Genomic DNA, 7,500 nt, shown 5'->3' on the forward strand with positions numbered 1-7,500 from the left:
TACATTTCCACTACTAACAATGACTACTATACACTAATTAATCCTTATCCTCGAGTGGCCTCTGGGCCTTGATAAGTGGTGAGTCGACGTCAATGACCAGGTTTGTTTGTTATAAGCGAAGTAAAAAACGAAAACAACGTTAAAACTTAAGCGGGAAAAAAACACAAAAAAACTAACGTAAGGCAAACGAACAATGAAAACAGAAAAAACGAACACGTGAAAATGGCTTGAATAACACTGTCTCGATATTAAAATTTAAAAAATCGGTGTTTTTGGGTGTGTGGTCGGGGGTGGATAAGCGAAGTAAGTAAAAAAACAGAAAAACGAACGTTACGTGAAAAATGGCTTAAATAACGCTGGTTCAATATTTAAATTTAAAAAATCGAAAAAAAAAATAAGTCGTCGTCGTAACGCTCGACGATTCCGGGCGCGCATCTGTCAATTTGGTTCTTACTTAAATAAATTCAAACATCTTTCACTAACTCATTCAGGGCTTCGGGTTCGATCCTACCCCCCCCCCGGTTTCTTTTTTATTTAACAGCACACACACCTACAAACACCCGGGCAACGCCGGGTACTCCCGCTAATATATAATAAGAGAATATTTATTATGTTATCTTCGGCTGGTGTCGTTGATATTTACCTCCGCCGCGCCACCCCGATCTTCGCTGACTTACGTCTTGTCGCTTTGAAGCACGAAGCTCCACTGACTGTTGACAACTTTTTTCCATCTCTCTCTATATATACGACCTATTTCTCTCTCTATACGGTTTATTTCTCTCTATCTTTTCTCTCTCCTCTCTTTCTCATCTATGAGTTTTTTTTCTCTTTCCTCTTCCACCCTTCGATCAAAGTAACTCTGTCTCTTCCTTCTCCTCCTGCTCGTAGGCCCCTCCTCCCCTTTTTTCTGTTTTGTTTACAAAATGTGAACGAGCAGACGAGAATGAATCTTTTTGGCGCAAAAATGATATAGTAAATAAAATATAGTGATATATATATATATATATATATATATATATATATATATATATAAAAGTGAATGTGTCTCTGTATGTATCTGTGTGTTTGTGTGTGTGTCTGTGTACATTTCCCTACGCAATAACTCTGTTAATTTTAAGTCTACAGACTCGAAATTTGATATACAGGGTACTGAAATTTGGGAAAATCTTTGTAATCCGTTTTCGGCCAGAAATTTGGCTGTTAAGATGTCAAAGTTCAACGATTTGACCTTTGAGAACTCTATCAAACTATTCCGGCAATTTTGGGTTTAAACACTTGAAATTTTAGATATAGATTCCTTGGACATGGATCTAACTTAATAACTTGATTTTAGCCCAAAGCAATAAATTGTAATCATAATAGGGGTCAAAAGTTAAAAAAAAACTGACCGCTTTCTTTTTTTTTTGCTCAACATACACCTCCAAACACCCGAAGCATTCGTGCGTGTAGTTTAGTCATACTATTTCCAAGAAATCCTAATCCCAACCACTAATAGGTATGGCTTAATTACTTCGTTCAAACTCCTCGGCTTAACGTTCTCAGGGGACATGAGTTGGAACAGATATATCGAAGACATTGCCGCGACTGCTGCGAAGAAGGTGGGCTCTCTCTACCGTACCAGAAAATTAACGCCTGAAAGTATGCTGTACCTCTACTAGGCCGCTATTCGCCCATGTATGGAGTATTGTTGTCACATTTGGGCTGGTACATCTGCTACCAGTCTCTCCCTCTTGGACAGGGTTCAAAAGAGAGTCGCCAACCTGATAGGTCTTCAACTGTTATTTAAGCTTCAACCGATTCATTTTCCACATGTCTGAATGCCCTGTATACCAAATTTCAAGTTTGTAGATCTAAAATTTGTTGAGTATGTAGGTTTATGTGTCCTCTCACACACACACATTCTCACTTTTATAGATATACTGGTGTAATATAAGCATAAATATATTTTGATTAATGCAGAATTTTTATTTATTATAAACAAAAATACTGTAGGTATTAAATTTAATGTTAAATTCTTAAAAAAAAAAATAAAGAAACGGACAGAAACTGAAACACGTGCATGCAAGTATTATGTTTTTTCTAAACCATTAACTTCTAAGTAAGTAAAAAATAAAAAAAAAATCGAGCTGAGATCGTAATCAAAAACCTAAAGACAGTGAATCAAGTACAATAACCATTAAACCAGCTTGACATAACTTTCAAAGAATATTGCATAACCAACTCATACTTAACACAAGGAAACTATCATGTCACGATTGCATGCACAGTCGTGAAACAGTTAAACAAATGTTGCATCCCTCTGCCTGTTCTACAAGTATTTTAATGGTGGATGCTCCGACGAACTACAAGCACTTGTACCTCCTCGACGTAAACACCCCGACAAACCTGACCAGCAGCAAACTCCCACCCCTACACAGTAGAGATCTCCAGATACCAGAAAGAATCCTACTTTAATAGTTTCTTCCCCAGAACTCCTAGACTTTGGAATTCCCTTCCGGGTTCCTGTTTCCCCGACTGTACTGATCATCCGAAATTCAAGTGTAATGTAAAAAGTCATCTTGCTGCTAAACTCCCTACACAGTGTCCCCGTTATATGTTCCAGATAGTAGCCCCCTACATCAAAGTGGTACTTGTTTGAGTTGAAAATGTAAATATATATATATATATATATATATATATATATATATATATATATATATATATATATATATAAAAGCGGTCGACGTACACGAGTGAGGCCCCCTATAGCAAAATACGCATCGGCTCCGATGTTGTACGCAGCATGTTCGAGGGGGGCTATTGCGATCTCAGATTAATAATCTATAAAGAAAGGAAAGAATTTTAGCGTGTTTTTTTTTGTTTTTTTTTGGGGGGGGGGCTTGAACTTTGCGCTTTTCGGAGTATTTTGTTATTATATGTTTTTTTAAGGATATTTTTTTATACTATATTTTTCATGAACATGCTCTAAAAATGTTTCAAAATTATCAAATATTGTTTTCGCTTTTCATGTTATAAGTCTCACTATACATGGTCTCATCGATATGAGACCATGTCATTTCTCCTACTGATCAGAATTTTTGTAGGAATGTTTGACACCCCTAACACGAAACTGCGAATAAAATATAAAAATCTCGTAATTTCTCTGTTAAAAGTGGGTTATTTATTTTCTTTATGGATTATACTTCCAAAATAAACGATTAAATTTGTTTTAAAAGTAATAGAAATATTTTTTTTTTTTTTAAACAGTAATGAATTTTTCGAACTCAATATTTTTCAATTTTTAAACTTTAAAAATCTATCAAAATTTTTCTATTGATTCTATTTTTTCGATATTTTCAGGGTCAATGTGAAATTTTATGTTCTTTCCAATAAACCGAATATAATATTTTAGACAAACGTTTTTTTTTTAATTCACGCCCCCCCATTTTCAAGTTTCTATTAAAAAGTAAATAATTAATTTACTCACCGAAAAGTAAATAATTAATTTACCCACAAATTGAAGAGAAAAGGTCAATAAATAATATATTCAAATTTAAAACAAAAAACAAGTAGTGTTTTTTAGAATTTTACCTGTAAAGTTTGAAGTTTAAAACCTTTTTTTTTAACCACGTTATTTGTTTTTTCTTTTTTTTTTTTTGTTAATGGAACCTTGGTCCTTGCTCCTTTAATTGAAAAAAAAATTAGGGCTTGAATTACATTTTTCGAGGAGTTATAAGCTTGGAAAAACAGGGGGTCGAATAATTCACGCCTCCCATTTTGAAATGTCTATTAAAAAGGAAATAATTAATTTATGTACCAAAGTCTTATATATCACAAATTGAAGAGAAAAGGTCAATAAATAATATATTCAAATTTAAAACAAAAAAAAGAACTGTTTTTTTAGAAATTTACCTGTAAAGTCCGAAGTTTAAATCCTTAAAAAAAAAAACAAAAAAAAACACGTTGTTTTTTTTTTTTGTTTTTGTTTTTTAATAAAACCTTGGTCCTTGCTCCTTTAATTGAAAAAAAAATTGGGGCTTGAATTACATTTTTCGAGGAGTTATAAGCTTGGAAAGATGGGGTGGAATTATTCACTATTTTCACGAAATTTCAGACACACCTACGATAGCAGTATCAGAATTTTTGTAGGAATTTTTGACACCCCTAACACGAAACTGCGAATACAATATAAAAATCTCGTAATTTCTCTGTTAAAAGTGGGTTATTTATTTTCTTTATGGATTATACTTCCAAAATAAACTATTACAGTTGTTTTAAAAGTAATAAAAATATTTTTATTTTTTTGTTAAAACAGTAATGAATTTTCCGAACTCAATATTTTTCAATTTTTAAACTCAATATTTTAAAATTTTTAAATTTTAAAAATCTATCAAAATTTTTCTATTGATTCTATTTTTACGATATTTTCAGGGTCAATGTGAAATTTTATGTTCTTTCCAATAAACCGAATATAATATTTTAGACAAACGTTTTTTTTAAATTCACGCCCCCCCATTTTCACGCCCCCCCATTTTCACGCCCCCCCATTTTGAAATGTCTATTAAAAAGTAAATAATTAATTTATGTTTAATAGGTTTATATATCACAAATTGAAGAGAAAAGGTCAATAAATAATATATTCAAATTTAAAACAAAAAAAAAATCAGTTTTTTAGAAATTTACCTGTAAAGTCCGAAGTTTAAAACCTTATTTTATAAGAACACATTTTTTCTTTTTGTCTTTTTTTTTTTTTTTAATGAAACCTTGGTCCTTGCTCCTTTAATTGAAAAAAAAATTAGGGCTTGAATTACATTTTTCGAGGAGTTATAAGCTTAGAAAGATAGGGGGTCGAATAATTTACGCCTCTCATTTTGAAATGTCTATTAAAAAGTAAATAATTAATTTATGTTTAATAGGTTTATATATCACAAATTGAAGAGAAAAGGTCAATAAATAATATATTCAAATTTAAAACAAAAAAAAAATCAGTTTTTTAGAAATTTACCTGTAAAGTCCGAAGTTTAAAACCTTTTTAAAAAAAAAAAAACACATTGTTTTGTTTTGTTTTTTTTTTAAATAAAACCTTGGTCCTTACTCCTTTAATTGAAAAAAAAAATTAGGGCTTGAATTACATTTTTCGAGGAGTTATAAGCTTGGAAAGATGGGGTGGAATTATTCACTATTTTCACGAAATTTCTGACACTGTACACCTACGATCCCGATATGTATTTTAGTGTTTGTCGCCACAAATGCTAATCTGGACTTGCACCAATTTTCCTGTTAATAATTACCTATAATTATAATCTCCAGCAAAAAAAAAAAAAAAAAAAAAGTCCAACAAAACACACACACACACACACACACACACACACACAAGCATAATAGCAAAATAATCCACGCTCCCTGAAACGCGCTGCGACCTGCGTACAACATCGTATATCACTATGACGGCCTCACTCGTGGCGTGGACGTCCGCCAAAAAAGCTATACTGCATAATCGCGTATTCTCTCGGGCGGCTAGACTTTGGAATTCCCTTCCTGTTGCCTTCTAGATACCCTCGCTGCAGTGGCTGCACTGATATGCAGAATATAACGTGAATCGGTATCTTGCCTATCTTCCTTAGTAGTCCCTTATGTCCTAGCTGCTGATATGCCTTGTCTAGTGGTTTTGCTTACTTTAAAAGGTTTAACCGGTTAGAAAAACAAAGTGTCCAGCGTTTACGTGAAAAAAAAAAAAAAAAAAAAAAATGGCGCAAGTTGGGTTATAAAATTCAAAGTTTTGAAAATGTTACCGTGACATATATTAGATGGTTTACTATCAATAACAGTATTTTGTATAATTTTTGTAGTTTTAAATAATTTTCAAAATTTTTAAATTTACGAGCGAAGTGCGCGGCCATTTTCCTTGCTGCCATGTAAACGCTAGACACTTTTTTTTTTTTTTCGAACCGAGAAATCGTTTTAAAGTGAGTAAAACCGCTAAAAGAAGTTTCCAGAGATAGGTAGAAGAGTAATTTGTCTTGCCTTTGATAACATTGTTTTGCATTTAAATTTTTTTTTTTTTACAACTTTTTCGAATCTGTGGATTGTAAAACAAACTCCATTGATCTATTTAAATATATATATATATATATATATATATATATACATATATATATATATATATATATATATGATCTATTTAAATATATATATATATATATATATTTAAATAGATCATATATATATATATATATATATATATATGATCTATTTAAATATATATATATATATATATATATATGATCTATTTAAATATATATATATATATATATATATATATATAAGCGTCGTGTAATATAGTTTAAGTGTAAAACGTGCAGATAACTCTTTCTCACCCACCCACCCTCCTTGTCTATCTCTCTCACACACACGCCCCCACACATCTCTCACTCTCTCTCTCATACGCACGCACACACACACACACACACACACACACACACACCGACGCACACGCTCTCCCTATCGCCCGAACGCACCGACTTTCCCCCCGACGTCACTGCCAGTAGATTAAGTGTTTTCCTTCCGACGAATGGGCTTTATTATTGGATAAAAGTTTGGGTTTGCGTGCTTACTTTGCCCACTCGAATTCCCAACAAAATCGCCCCAACCTTACTCTTTTTGTTTATTTATTTTTATTTTTTTTTTTAGTAAAAATACCCACTTCATTTCTCTCTCTCTCTCTCTCTCTCTCTCTTTCTCTCTCTCTCTCTCTCTCTCTTTCTCTCTCTCTCTCTCTCTCTGTGTCTTTCTCTCTCTCTCTTTCTCTCTCTCTCTCTCTCTCCTGTCTGAGAGAGAGAGAGAGAGAGAGACAGGAGATGGCCGGGTGCCTCCTTCACCACCCATATTTCACTCTGATCATCTGTGTTAAAAACATACCTATATATGATTTTTGGCGAGGTTGGAGTAAATTTTTAGCCCCCTACTCCCTACCACGCCCACCCGTATCTAACGCCCCCACTCTCTCTCTCTCTCTCTCTCTCTCTCTCTCTGCAGGCCCTCCTCCTCTCGCTCGTTTTCTCTCTCTCTCTATCTCTCTCTATCTCTCTCTCACTCTCTCGCTTTCTCATTCTTCCTGCCTAGTGCCTCTCTCTCTCTGTCTTTCTCTCTCTCGCTAATTCTCTATTACTTTCTCTCTCTCCCTCTCTCGCTCTCTTCCTCTTGCTTCGCCCTCTCGCTCTATCCCCCCTCTCTCTCTCTCTCTCTCGATCTCTCTCTCTAAATATATAATTTTCTGTAACTTTTCCTATCCTTTCTTTGCTTTCTTTCTTTCTTTCCCCGCTTCTCTCTTTCCTCTCTCACTTCTATATATATATATATATATATATATATATATATATATATATATATATATATATATATATATATATATATATAATTTTCTATCTCTCTCTCTTCTTCTTCTTCTTCTTCTTCTTCTTCTTGCCTTTTTCTCTCTCTTCCTAGCACGCGTGCTCTTTCCCCTCACTATTTCTCTCTCTT

This window comes from Euprymna scolopes, chromosome 45 (genome assembly GCF_053919585.1).
Source record: "Euprymna scolopes isolate OS-2025 chromosome 45, ASM5391958v1, whole genome shotgun sequence".
NCBI lineage: Eukaryota > Metazoa > Mollusca > Cephalopoda > Sepiida > Sepiolidae > Euprymna > Euprymna scolopes.